We start from the raw sequence: 12,578 nt of genomic DNA on the forward strand, positions 1-12,578 counted from the left end.
AATTTAAAGCTAAGCTAAGGTAAGTAAAAAAAACTGTAATTCTTAAAAAAACACTTTCTTTTGAAGATTTCTTTTTTTTTTATTTGTTTATTTAGGTGAAAAAACAGATTAGATTAGATTTCCAGATTTTCGCTAAAGTTGGAGCATTAGCATTAGCATTAGCGGCTAACTGCTACACTGAGGAACCCTGAGTGTTCCGGTATGTCGGGGCAACATTAGCTAGCAGTTTGTCTCACGTAGCTTGTTTTAACATAGTAAACACGCTTAATACAGTCCCATAATACTCTCCTCTGAACAACGAAATGGCTAGCACAGTTAGCGGGAAATGCTAATGCTGCTTCCACAGTGATAGCCATGGCTAGCAGCAGACTACAGTCCGATAATACTCAGCTCTGAAGGGCCAAAAAGTTAGTGCTTAGCGGGTAATGCTAACAATGTTAAACAGAAACACCTGTATAACGCTGCAGTGTGGAGTTGTGTGTGTGGAGTTGGTCCCCTTTTGCAGCTATAATATATGGGCAAAAGTATTGGGACACCTACAGGGGCATGTAAATAACATCTTATTCTAAATCCATAGACATTAGTATGGAGTCAGTCCCCCTTTGTAGCTACACTACATTATTCACAAGTTATTCACAAAATTCACATAGTTAATCACAAAAAAACTAAATGCAATAAATGTCTGTTTATTATTAGTTAAATCCAACTAAAGGGTCACTTTACAACCTAAACGTGTTACTCCACATTACATTTACTATTGTTAGACAAACATTATGCATGCAATGTCTGAATTATATACATATGACACAAACTGATCATTTATCACCTAATATTTAAAATAATATAACAAATTGCATTATTATTATTATTATTATTATTATTATTATTATTATTATTATTATGTATTGACATGTCAATTCTGTTGTATATTTACATTTTCTCCACTCTTTTTCAAAACTCACTTATCAGCTTGTTCTGTGTTTTTTAATTTTTTCTACTGAAAGCACTTTTTACGATTGTGTTTTTATATTTAAAGAATGTAATTTTACGTTTTATAGAGATTTTTGGCTGCAGTTAATATAAATGTTAGCTAACCCAAATCCTCCCATTCTGTTATCAAAACCCGTTTTTATTACAGTATATTGTTATATATTGTGATTTAAAACAATTTCTGCTTTTTCTGCGGTATTTGAATTTTGTTGGGGGGACTGATTCACCTATTTCTAATTTACCCATCTAATACGCCAATGTTTGCAGCTACACTATATGGGCAAAAGTATTGGAACCCATAGACATTAGCATGGAGTCGGTCCCCCTTTCCAGCTACACTATATGGGCAAAAGCATATTCCCCATATAAGAGTTTTTATGCAGTCTGATTCTAAATCCAAAGGCATTAGTAAAATATGTATTCACATGCCAAAAATCATGGGACAGCAGCATGTACATTCAACGTGAAGTGTTACTTTAGGAGATGGCTTGGGGCCGCCCACACCTGTATACGTTGTGAGGTGTTATCTTCTAAGTGAGGTTAAATTCTGGCATTCATTATGATCCACAATGGACAGCTATATATATATATATATATTTTTTTTTTGTATATGCAGTTTGCTTCAGTTGTTTGCTACATTAACCTTCTAGGAATTTTCCCTGGAAATATTGCTCAGAATTCCCCCAGACTGTTCTGGGTGATTCCAGTGTAAAGTACAGGTCTGGGTCAGGTGTTTTTATTCAGCTCTGTGATGAAGAGTTTAGATATTCAGAGTATTTCTCTTTCACTTTCCTCCTCCTCCTCCTCCTCTTCTCTTCACCACACTTTCTCATGAAGTCATGTGATCTGAGGGAGCGTGCCCTTGAACCCAGTGTACGGCTCATGTGCTGTAATATCATGTGATGATCATCACAGCACGGGTTTATTTATAGTCACTAGTGATTACGCTGCGTAATCGAGTAACCTGCCGCCTGTTTGAGGAATGTCTTACTTTCTAGGGTTAAACAATTAAAATAGAATAAAACAGGACAATATTTTTGTTGCTTTTCTTTGAATTTTATTTTAATTTTAATTTTACTTGTTTGATCAGTTTTAGTAGTGTCTATTTACAACTGATATAGAGTGATATTTTTTAATAGTACATATTAATGTAGGATCAACACAATTATATTTTATTTATATTCATATATGTTTGTTTAACTGTATCTTTTAACCCTATATAGCATAGGTTTGCCCTCCGCCAAAAAAGAACACATTTTTAGTTGTTAGTCCATTTTATACCATACTGTATCTTATTTTTTTATGTATTTTTTTTTATATTTATTTTAAATATATTGGTACAAGGCATATCTATGTCCAGTACAATAAGACGTACAAGGCCTGATCTAGATTTTAAACACAACAAAGACTCCAATTCCCAGCATGCACCTACACCGGACTTTCCTGACTCTGCTGATCTTGCTGACTCTATTGCGCTCCCGCTCTCTCAGTTACTGATTGTTTCCACCTGGCCTGTCTAGTATGAATACCCCTTATGTTTCTCTGTTCCTTGCCAAGTATTTTTCTCTAGTTCTCTAGTTATCTAGCTCTTCTAAACATTTTTCCTTTGTTTATTGCTTTTGTTACCGACTTGTTTTTGTTTCCAACTATCGATTGTTGCCTTGCCCTCTCTATTGTTTATTTCCGTTGCCATGCTATTTTTTATTTCTGACTACTCTTTTGAGAACCACGGGTCCAAATCGCATCCCCTGCATTACTCTAGAGGGAGCTGTGAGTGAGTCCTCTATGAATGGGGGGAATGGAGCTAAAAGCTAAAACTTTAAATGAATAATAATAATAAACTACTTGTTCTGAGTATTCCTTTAATTGTAGAAAGTAGAATAATGTATTTTACTAAAAAAAAAAACAAAGAAAGTGTTCCTGTATATTTTAGTTTATCTACAGAAAACAGATTTTACACTGTAAAGCACTAGCATTACTGCTACTGTCCACTCAATATCGAAAATAGTATATAGTATATAGTAACTAACAATATACTGCAATAAAAACTAAAAACTGCTGCCAAAAATCACTATAAAACGTAAAGTTACATTATTTTAACAAAAGGACACCATTGTAAGAAGTGCTTTCAGTAAACAAAATTAAAAACACAGAATACAATGCTACTGAGCTTTTTTTTTATGTAAATATACAACAGAATTGACATGCCAATACATAATAATAATAATAATAATAATAATAATAATAATAATAATAATAATAATTAAAAAATATATATAATAAAATAATAATAATAATAATAATATGTATATATAGTTTTTTATCCAAACATACTTCAATAGCACTTAGTAATGTGTTGTCATAATTAATTGCTGCATTAATGTGTTCATGTGAAGCGTTAGCACCATGCTAATTCACTTTAGCTACACTTTAGCCTTGTAACCCCAGTTAAAAACAGCAGAAATAAGTGGGATAATTCCAGTTTTTGTACAAATTTACTTTAATTTGACTTGTATTTTGTTGTTTTAGAGCATTGCTACATGTATTATTACACAACTTATGTATTCAGAACATAAACTACGCTCTCAAAAAACACAATAATCCTTTGCCTTTCTACCCTTTTGCTGTTTTTATGGTATGCCATTTTTTCTTAGGATGCAGTTTGCAGTAGCTCCAGTGCAGAAATAAACAACTTATACATATTTGGGGGGGAAAAAATCAGTACACTTTTGTCTAAACTTACTCTGATAGCAATTAATAGTTTTTGTCATAGTTAATTGCTGCATTAATGTATTAATGTGAAGCGTTAGCGCCATGCTAATTCACTTTAGCTACATTAGCCTTGCAACCACAGTTTAGAACGGCAAAAGTATTTGGGAAAATTACAGTACATTTTTGTCCAAACATACTTTAATAGCAATTAGTAGTGTGTTGTCATAGTTAATTGCTGCATTAATGTATTATTGTGAAGCATTAGCACCATGCTAATTCACTTTAGCTACATTAGCCTTGTAACCCCAGGCAAAAACAGCAGAAATAAGTGGGATAATTCCATTTTTTGTACAAATTTACTTTAATTTGACTTGATTTTATTGTTTTAGAGCTTTGCTATGTGTGTTATTACACATCGTATGTATTCAGAACCTAAACTATGCTCTCAAAAAACACAATTATCCTTCGCTTTTTGCCCTTTAGCTCATTTTTTGTTTTTACATTACAGGGAATCCTGTAATCAAACCGGCCTTCCTGCAGTTCAGCATTAATGAGGGTATTGTGTAGAAACACAGGGGGCTTGTTTAGCCGGACCACCAGAAAGCGCAGCAGGAGTTAACCAGGGACTTTTAACCCTGCGGAGTGCAGCGCTGTGATGGAGCGATGTGTGGTTAAATGAGCTCTGTGTTGTGGGGTGTTGTGGTGGTTTTAGTGGGGGGGCTGCAGATTGTTTCAGGGGGTGAAGAGTTTTGCACGCCTTGGCTGTGAGATGAATGGGGGTATTTAGTGGGTGACGGACGCTCTGAGCACAATGGCCCCGGGTTTTACTGCACGGCTGTTGGGTTAAATCGTGCGAAAGTGTTGCTGCACTCACAGCTGCATGCTATTAATACTGTAGTGCTCTTACACACTCTCGCGCCAACACACACTCTCACTTTCTCCTCACAGTGCAGTTGCAGCGCAGTCCTGCTTAAATGATATATTTATGTTGTGTTTTAGCAATGATTTATTGGTTTTATTGAACAGAAGTCACATTTTATGCAATTTTTTTTTATGCACTACTAATGCAATACTTTGTTTCTGGTTGCTTGCTGAATTTTGCGTATATTATTGCATGGTATGTTGATACTAGAAAAGTATCTCAGTACTCCAGTAGCTGGTGGGCGATATGGCCCTACAATAGTATCACAATATTTCAGTGTATTTTTGACAAAACATAAAAAAAAATTAAAAAAAATCAGGAAAATACTACTGCAACAAATCAAATTGAAATTAATAGACATGAATATAAATGTTTTATTTAGTAAATAAATGTTATTTTTTCCATATAATGGTTCAAAATACATTTAAAACATATCTCAATACTTCATCATTAAAAACGATACAATAAAATATAATATCACGGTATTTCAGGGTATTTTTGCAATATTAACTATATTCTCTGCAATATGACAAAAACGTTGTTTTTTCCCAGAATTTAAAAAATATACGACTGCAGCAAAATGAATAGAACTGTTTAATAAAGTAAATTAATTTTGCATATATTGATGCAAATACAGCAACAAATATGGCATGAAGTGTTGCACGGTACCAATACTAGAAAAGTATCTCAATACTTTGCCATCACTTTATTTCAGGGTATTTTTGCAATGTGACAAAAAATAATTGTTATTAAACAATAAAATATACAACTACAATAAAACAAATAGCAGTCATTAAAAATGAATAAAATGTTTTTAGTAAATAAATAAATGTTATTAAATAAAACATTTAATGCAAATTGTTTTTAATGCACTACTGTTTGTTTCTGGTTGTTTGCTGAATTTTGCATATATTGGTGCAAATACAGCAACAAATATGGCAAGCAGTGTTGCACGGTACCAAGACTAGAAAAATATCTCAATACTCCATTTAGGGCTGGGCAATATGGCCTTAAAATAATATCACAATATTTCAGTGTATTTATGCGATATATATATATATATATATATCGCAAAAATACACTGATATATTGTTCTTGGTGATATGTGACAAAATATTGATTGAAAAAATATTTACTACTACAACAAAACAATCAAAATGAGTAGAAATAAAAATAATTTCTGCACATTTTAATGCACTACTGTTTGTTACGGGATGTTGGCTTAATTTAGCGTATATTACTATATACACTTTATTTTACATGTGCCTTCAGCCAATCACTGCCGGTATTCCTCATTAACCAGCTTCACTATGTTCCAACTTTTTGCTATTTATAGGTTTATGTTTGAGTAAAATGAACATTGTTGTTTTATTCTATAAACTACAGACAACATTTCTCCCAAATTCCTAATAAAATTGCGTCATTTATTGTCATTTGAGCATTTATTCGCAGAAAATGAGAAATGACCTCAAATAATGCAAAGAAAACAAGTTCATATTCATAAAGTTTTAAGAGTTCAGAAATAATCAATATTTGGTGGAATAACCCTGGTGGTTTTTAATCACAATTTTTAATCATGCATCTTGGCATCATGTTCTCCTCCTCCACCAGTCTTACACACTGCTTTTAGATAACTTTATGCTGCTTTACTCCTGGTGCAAAAAATTCAAGCAGTTCAGTTTGGTGGTTTGATGGTTTGTGATCATCCATCTTCCTCTTGATTATATTCCAGAGGTTTTCAATTTGGTAAAATCAAAGAAACTCATCATTTTTGATTGTTCTCTACAAGGCTAGGATAGTTTTTGATAAAATTATGAAGCAGTTTCTGATGTTATGCAGTGTTGTTCGTAACTATGAGTACAGCAGTGAGTCAGCAGTGTGTATAGTGTGTGTATAGTGTGTGTGTGTGTTTATGTATTAGTGCATTAGTGAAGGTCAGTGTGGTGCAGCCGGTTTTCTCTACAATGGCGTTTGTTGTTTGGGAGGAGTGTTAAAGTCCTGCAGCCGGGGCTGCTGCGTCTGCGCTGACGTATGCAGGACATTATCTGCAGGACCTGCTGTTTGTTCAGGACGGGGTGCTGACTGATAAAGGGCCATTATGGCCCCGCCGGCCCCTCACTATTCTCAGGACCCCTGGGGTGGGGTGGGGGTGGGGGGGCTATTTCTGACACGGCTGCTAATACAGAGTGTGTGACATCACCTCGCTCTGAGTGTGTGTTACTGAGGGATGAATGCTCCACAGTGCATTGTGTGTGTGTGTGTGTGTGTGTGTGTGTGTGTTTTGGCCTACTGACTGCAGCAGTCAAGCATGTGTTAAATGGTTTGTTTTAACCAAATTATTGACTTTTATTGGATTATACACCAATCAAGCGTAATAACCCATATAACTTCACCCATATAATTCACTTTTTTTATTTATTTTTCATTTTTTGCCAAGTCATCTATTAATGCATTTTTCCATTGGTTGATAGTGATGCTGTTATTTAACTTCTAGTTCACAAGGATAGTTTTCGTTATTCACTTTTAATCATATAGGACTATATTATAGTTCTATAAAAATTATAGACTTTAGTTCTGTATCTGTTTCTCTATTCTTCTTCCCTAGTGAAAAAAATAACTTTTAAAGTATATTAAGCATTATTATGCTTGCACTAAAGTGTTTTCTTGTGGCCACATTATTATTAATCTGTATATTTAAAGAGTGCTAAAATTTAACAACTTTTTTTGCTTTAATTACAGTATAAAAATAGTACAAAAATCTATTTTAAATATACTATAAAGTTAATGTATTATAATTTTAATTATAGTCGTAGTCATAATCTTTAATGATTATGAAACTCAAGTGCAAGAAGTTCTCTGGAATGTAAACTCGGCCTTTGTTTACTCTCTCTCTCTCTCTCTCTCTCTGTATGTCTCTCTCTCTCTCTGTATCTCTCTCTCTCTCTCTCTCTCTCTCTCTCTCTCTCTGTTCTGGAGTCAGTTTTTATTATGTAACTCTTCCTGATGTTCCCGGTTCTTATCGAACATCTTCCTCCTGCATCATGTTTCAGTTCCTCCTCTTTTCTCTAAAGGAAGAAGGACGGGATGAGTTTATTACTGGGAATCACCCTGTGGATTAAACACTCTTCCCTGTGTTACATCACCTCCAGTAACCCCCCCCCCCCCCCCCCACACACACACACACTGAGGCTGAGCAGGAAGTGTGTATGTAGGTCAATTCAGATCCCAGAATGTGAATCTGAGAGTATCAGAGCAGCTCTGAGCTTCAGAAATCTGAGTAACAGTGTTAAATATCAGGATTTACCTTTAATTACGACTCTTTCAGGCATTCAGAGTATTCACGATATTTCATGGTATTTTTGCTATAACGATACTCTTGGCGATACTCTATGGCAGGGGTGTCCAAACTTTTTTTGTTGGGGGCCAGAAGAAGAAATATATTTGAAGTCACGGGCCAAAGACTCTATAATAAAACAAATAATGAAATATACCACTTTAAATAATACATTTTCCTGATAATTTTAAGCGCACCCTCTCCGCTTCTCTTTGGCCCGTTTTTCTGTGCTATAACTGAGCACTCTCTCCGCTTTTAGACTCTTTGGTCCGTTTTTCTGCGCTAGAAATGCGCACCCTCTCCGCTTTTGGACTCTTTGGCCCGTTTTCCTGCGCTATAACTGTGCACTCTCTCCGCTTTTAGCCTCTTTGGCCCGTTTTCCTGCGCTAGAAATGCGCACTCTCTCCGCTTTTAGACTCTTTGGCCCGTTTTCCTGCGCTATAACTGTGCACTCTCTCCGCTTTTAGCCTCTTTGGCCCGTTTTTCTGCGCTATAACTGTGCACTCTCTCCGCTTTTAGCCTCTTTGGCCCGTTTTTCTGCGCTATAACTGTGCACTCTCTCCGCTTTTAGACTCTTTGGCCCGTTTTTCTGCGCTAGAAATGCGCACTCTCTCCGCTTTTAGACTCTTTGGCCCGTTTTCCTGCGCTATAACTGTGCACTCTCTCCGCTTTTAGACTCTTTGGCCCGTTTTTCTGCGCTATAACTGTGCACTCTCTCCGCTTTTAGACTCTTTGGCCCGTTTTTCTGCGCTATAACTGTGCACTCTCTCCGCTTTTAGACTCTTTGGCCCGTTTTTCTGCGCTAGAAATGCGCACCCTCTCCGCTTTTAGACTCTTTTGCCCATTTCTGACACCTAGCGTTCAAACTTTGAATCTCACATTATAAAAACCTGCTTAACAGCGGGCCAACTTTCATTCTATTTCTAAAATACCTCGCGGGCCGCTCCAAAAAAGGAAACGGGCCGCAAATGACCCGCGGGCAGTAGTTTGGACACCCCTGCTCTATGACAAAACACTGAATTAAAAAAAAGTATTTCAAGAGTACACTACTGCAACAAAATGAATTAAATGTTATTATTGCATATATGATATAATATGACACACCCCTAATAACTGAGATATTAAAAAAATACATATTTTTTATCAGATTTGCAACAGAAGTCAGTAATCCAGGTGGTATCAGTTTACTCAGTTTACTATTATTTCATACACTGGCTGTTTTCCAGCTGTACAGGGCTAGGATAGTTTTTCATAAAATGAATAAAAATGAAGCATCATTGGCAAATATGCAGCAGAAACACTACAGTAATTTTTGCTTCTGTAGTTTGTGTTTTGCTTATAGGCATATCATACTTTATTACTGTAGCTTGAAGGATGATATTAATGCACACTAAAAACTGGAGAACCAAGGCAAAGCTAGAAAACGGCATGTTTAAAATAATGTATATATGTATATGCATATATAGGGAATACTAATATATACACACTAGTGCATGTAAAAAAAAATATTATAAAACTATATATTTACAAAAAGAAATATTTTGAATAGTTACATAAAAACTAACTTTATAAACTGACCTAAAATACTCAGAATGTTACAGAGTACAGTGTCCTCATGCTGTTAGCATAGCTGCCATGTAGCTATTTTTCATGTTTTTGCCAATTCTATGCTAAAAGCTCATTCCTGTTACTTTCATTCCTGTTACTCATAACATAAAAAGTAACAGGACTGAGTGCCAGTAACAGGAGGGATTTCTTTTGTCATAAATATCAATTATTTGAACATGCAGTCTATAACCATTTCTTTAAAATAAAGACTTTCTTGAGAGAAAATTAAATTAAAGGAATTAGTGAACTTAAAACATACTTTTATAATGTCACATGAGTTTTGTAACCATATTCAGATTAGAAACCCTGTAAAAAATTAAGTAAAGCTGCCTGAGTTTGACCAGTACATGTTTTGAATGTATATATATATATACAGTGAGTCCAAGAAGTATTTGATCCCTTGCTGATTTTCTTTGTTTGCCCACTAATAAAGACACTATCCTTCTGCACTTTTAATGGTAGATATATTCTAACATGGAGAGACAGAATATCAAGACAAAAATCCAGAATATAATTTTAAAGAATATATTTTAATTAATTTGTATTTCAATGAGGAAAATAAGTATTTGATCCCTCTTGCCAAACACACTCAATACTTAGTGGCAAAGCCTTTGTTTGCAAGCACAGCGGTGAGACGTTTGTTGTAGTTAACCACAAGTTTAGCACACACACCAGGGGGAATTTTGGCCCACTCTTCTTTGCAGATCCTCTCTAAATCATGAAGGTTGGTGGGCTGTCGCTTGGCAACTCTGACCTTCAGCTCCCTCCATAGATTTTCGATCGGATTGAGGTCTGGCGACTGGCTGGGCCACTCCATGACCTTAATGTGATTTTTCTTGAGCCAATCCTTTGTTGCCTTTGCTGTATGTTTAGGGTCGTTATCATGTTGGAAGACCCAACCACGGCCCATTCTCAGATCCCTGGCAGAGGGGAGGAGGTTGTCCCTCAGGATTGTGCGGTACATGGCTCCATCCATCTTCCCAGTGATGCGGTGAAGTAGCCCTGTACCCTTGGCAGAGAAACACCCCCAAAACATTATGCTTCCACCTCCATGCTTGACGGTGGGCACAGTGTTCTTGGGGTCATAGGCAGCATATTTCTTCCTCCACACATGGCGGGTGGAGTTGAGGCCAAAAAGTTAAATTTTGGTCTCGTCTGACCACAAAACCTTCTCCCAATAACTTGGTTCATCTTTCAAATGATCATTGGCATACTTGAGGCGCGCCTCCACATGTGCTCTCTTCAGCAGGGGTACCTTTCAGGCACTGCAGGATGTGAATCCATTGTTGCGCAAAGTGTTGCCAATTGTTTCCTTGCAAACTGTGGTCCCAGCTGCCTTCAGGTCATTTGCTAACTCCTGCCGAGTGGTTGCAGGACGATTTCTGACCGTTCTCAGCATCATTGCCACCCCACGAGGCGAAATCTTCTTTGGAGCACCGGGCCGAGGTCTGTTGATTGTCATGTTATACTCTTTAAACTTTCTGATAATTGCACCAATAGTTGTTACTTTCACATCCAACACCTTACTAATCTTTTTGTAGCCCATTCCAGCTTTGTGAAGGTCAACAATTCTGACTCTGAGGTCCTGTGACAGCTCTTTGGTTTTACCCATGTTGGAGACTTGAAATCTGTGTGATCTGTCTGATTCTGTGGACAGGTGTTTTTCACACAAGTGATTAGTGAGAACAGGTGGCTTCAGGTCAGGTAACAAGTTGATTGGGAGTGTCTAACTGGTCTGTAAAAGCCAGAACTGCTAATGAATACTAAGGGATCAAATACTTATTTCACTCCATGAAATACAAATCAATTAATATATATTCCTTAGATTTATTTTCTGGATTTTCTTTTTAATATTCTGTCTCTCCATGTAAGAATACATCTACCATTAAAAGTATAGAATGATCATGTCTTTATTAGTGGGCCAACGAAGAAAATCAACAAGGGATCAAATACTTCTTGGACTCACTGTATATATATATATATATATATATATATATATATATATATATATATATATATATATATATATGTTTGGGTGTGCAGTGTATCATACTGTACACAATAATATCGCCAACATTTTTGAATATCGTGATTATACCATTATATTTATACCATTTATATTTCCTATTATATATCTATATCTAGAGACTATATCTGTCCAGTATCATTTATGTTTCTTTAATCCTGTATAAAGTATATGGAGATATTTAAAGTGTATTATTAGGATTATTAGTATCATGACATTCTGGATCATTGAATTCTATTATAAATCTGATCCAATTCTTATATTTTTTTATGTCTGTATCTGCAATAATAGAATTTAATTTTAATTTAGTTGCAGTAGTGTATTCTCGAAATAGTATCTTTTTTTAATTCAGTATTTTCAGTACTTTCATTCCTGTTACTCATAACATAAAAAGTAACAGGACTGAGTGCCAGTAACAGGAGGGATTTTTTTTGTCATAAATATCAATTATTTGAACATGCAGTCTATAACCATTTCTTTAAAATAAAGACTTTGAGAGAAAATCAAATTAAAGGAATTAGTGAACTTGCTTTTAAACATGCTTTTAAAATGTCACATGAGTTTTGTAACCATATTCAGATTAGAAACCCTGTAAAAATTACAAAAAATTGTAAAGCTGCTTTAGTTTGACCGGTACATGTTTTGAATGTATATATATATATATATATATATATATTTGTTTGGGTGTGCAGTGTATCATACTGTACACAATAATATCGCCAACATTTTTGAATTTCGTGAAATCGTGATTATACCATTATATTTATACCATTTATATTTCCTATTATATATCTATATCTAGAGACTATATCTGTCCAGTATCATTTATGTTACATTAATCCTGTATAAAGTATATGGAGATATAAATATGTTATAAATCTGATCAAATTCTTGTATTTTTTATGTCTATATATGCAATAATAGAATTTAATTTGAATTTAGTTTCAGTAGTGTATTCTCGAAATAATATATTTTTTTAATTCAGT

At 35.0% G+C, this 12,578-nt stretch overlaps 1 protein-coding gene and 1 long non-coding RNA gene across 3 annotated transcripts in view; both read left to right on the forward strand.

Moving 5' to 3' along the window:
* The window catches only part of LOC125801079 (uncharacterized), a 124,770-nt gene that overhangs the window by 102,515 nt on the left and 9,677 nt on the right, over positions 1-12,578 (forward strand). The window contains exon 1 of one of the 2 annotated variants that reach the window (XR_007438574.1): positions 6,267-6,358. The exons of the other annotated variant lie outside the window; for it this stretch is intronic. This is a non-coding gene — a long non-coding RNA (uncharacterized LOC125801079). Of the gene's footprint in view, positions 1-6,266; positions 6,359-12,578 lie in introns of those variants that run through there. 2 annotated transcript variants of the gene reach the window in all.
* gng12a (guanine nucleotide binding protein (G protein), gamma 12a) overlaps positions 1-12,578 on the forward strand; it is a 38,601-nt gene that overhangs the window by 18,622 nt on the left and 7,401 nt on the right. The gene's annotated exons all lie outside the window — the stretch shown is intronic.

The sequence above is a fragment of the Astyanax mexicanus genome, chromosome 4 (genome assembly GCF_023375975.1).
Source record: "Astyanax mexicanus isolate ESR-SI-001 chromosome 4, AstMex3_surface, whole genome shotgun sequence".
NCBI lineage: Eukaryota > Metazoa > Chordata > Actinopteri > Characiformes > Acestrorhamphidae > Astyanax > Astyanax mexicanus.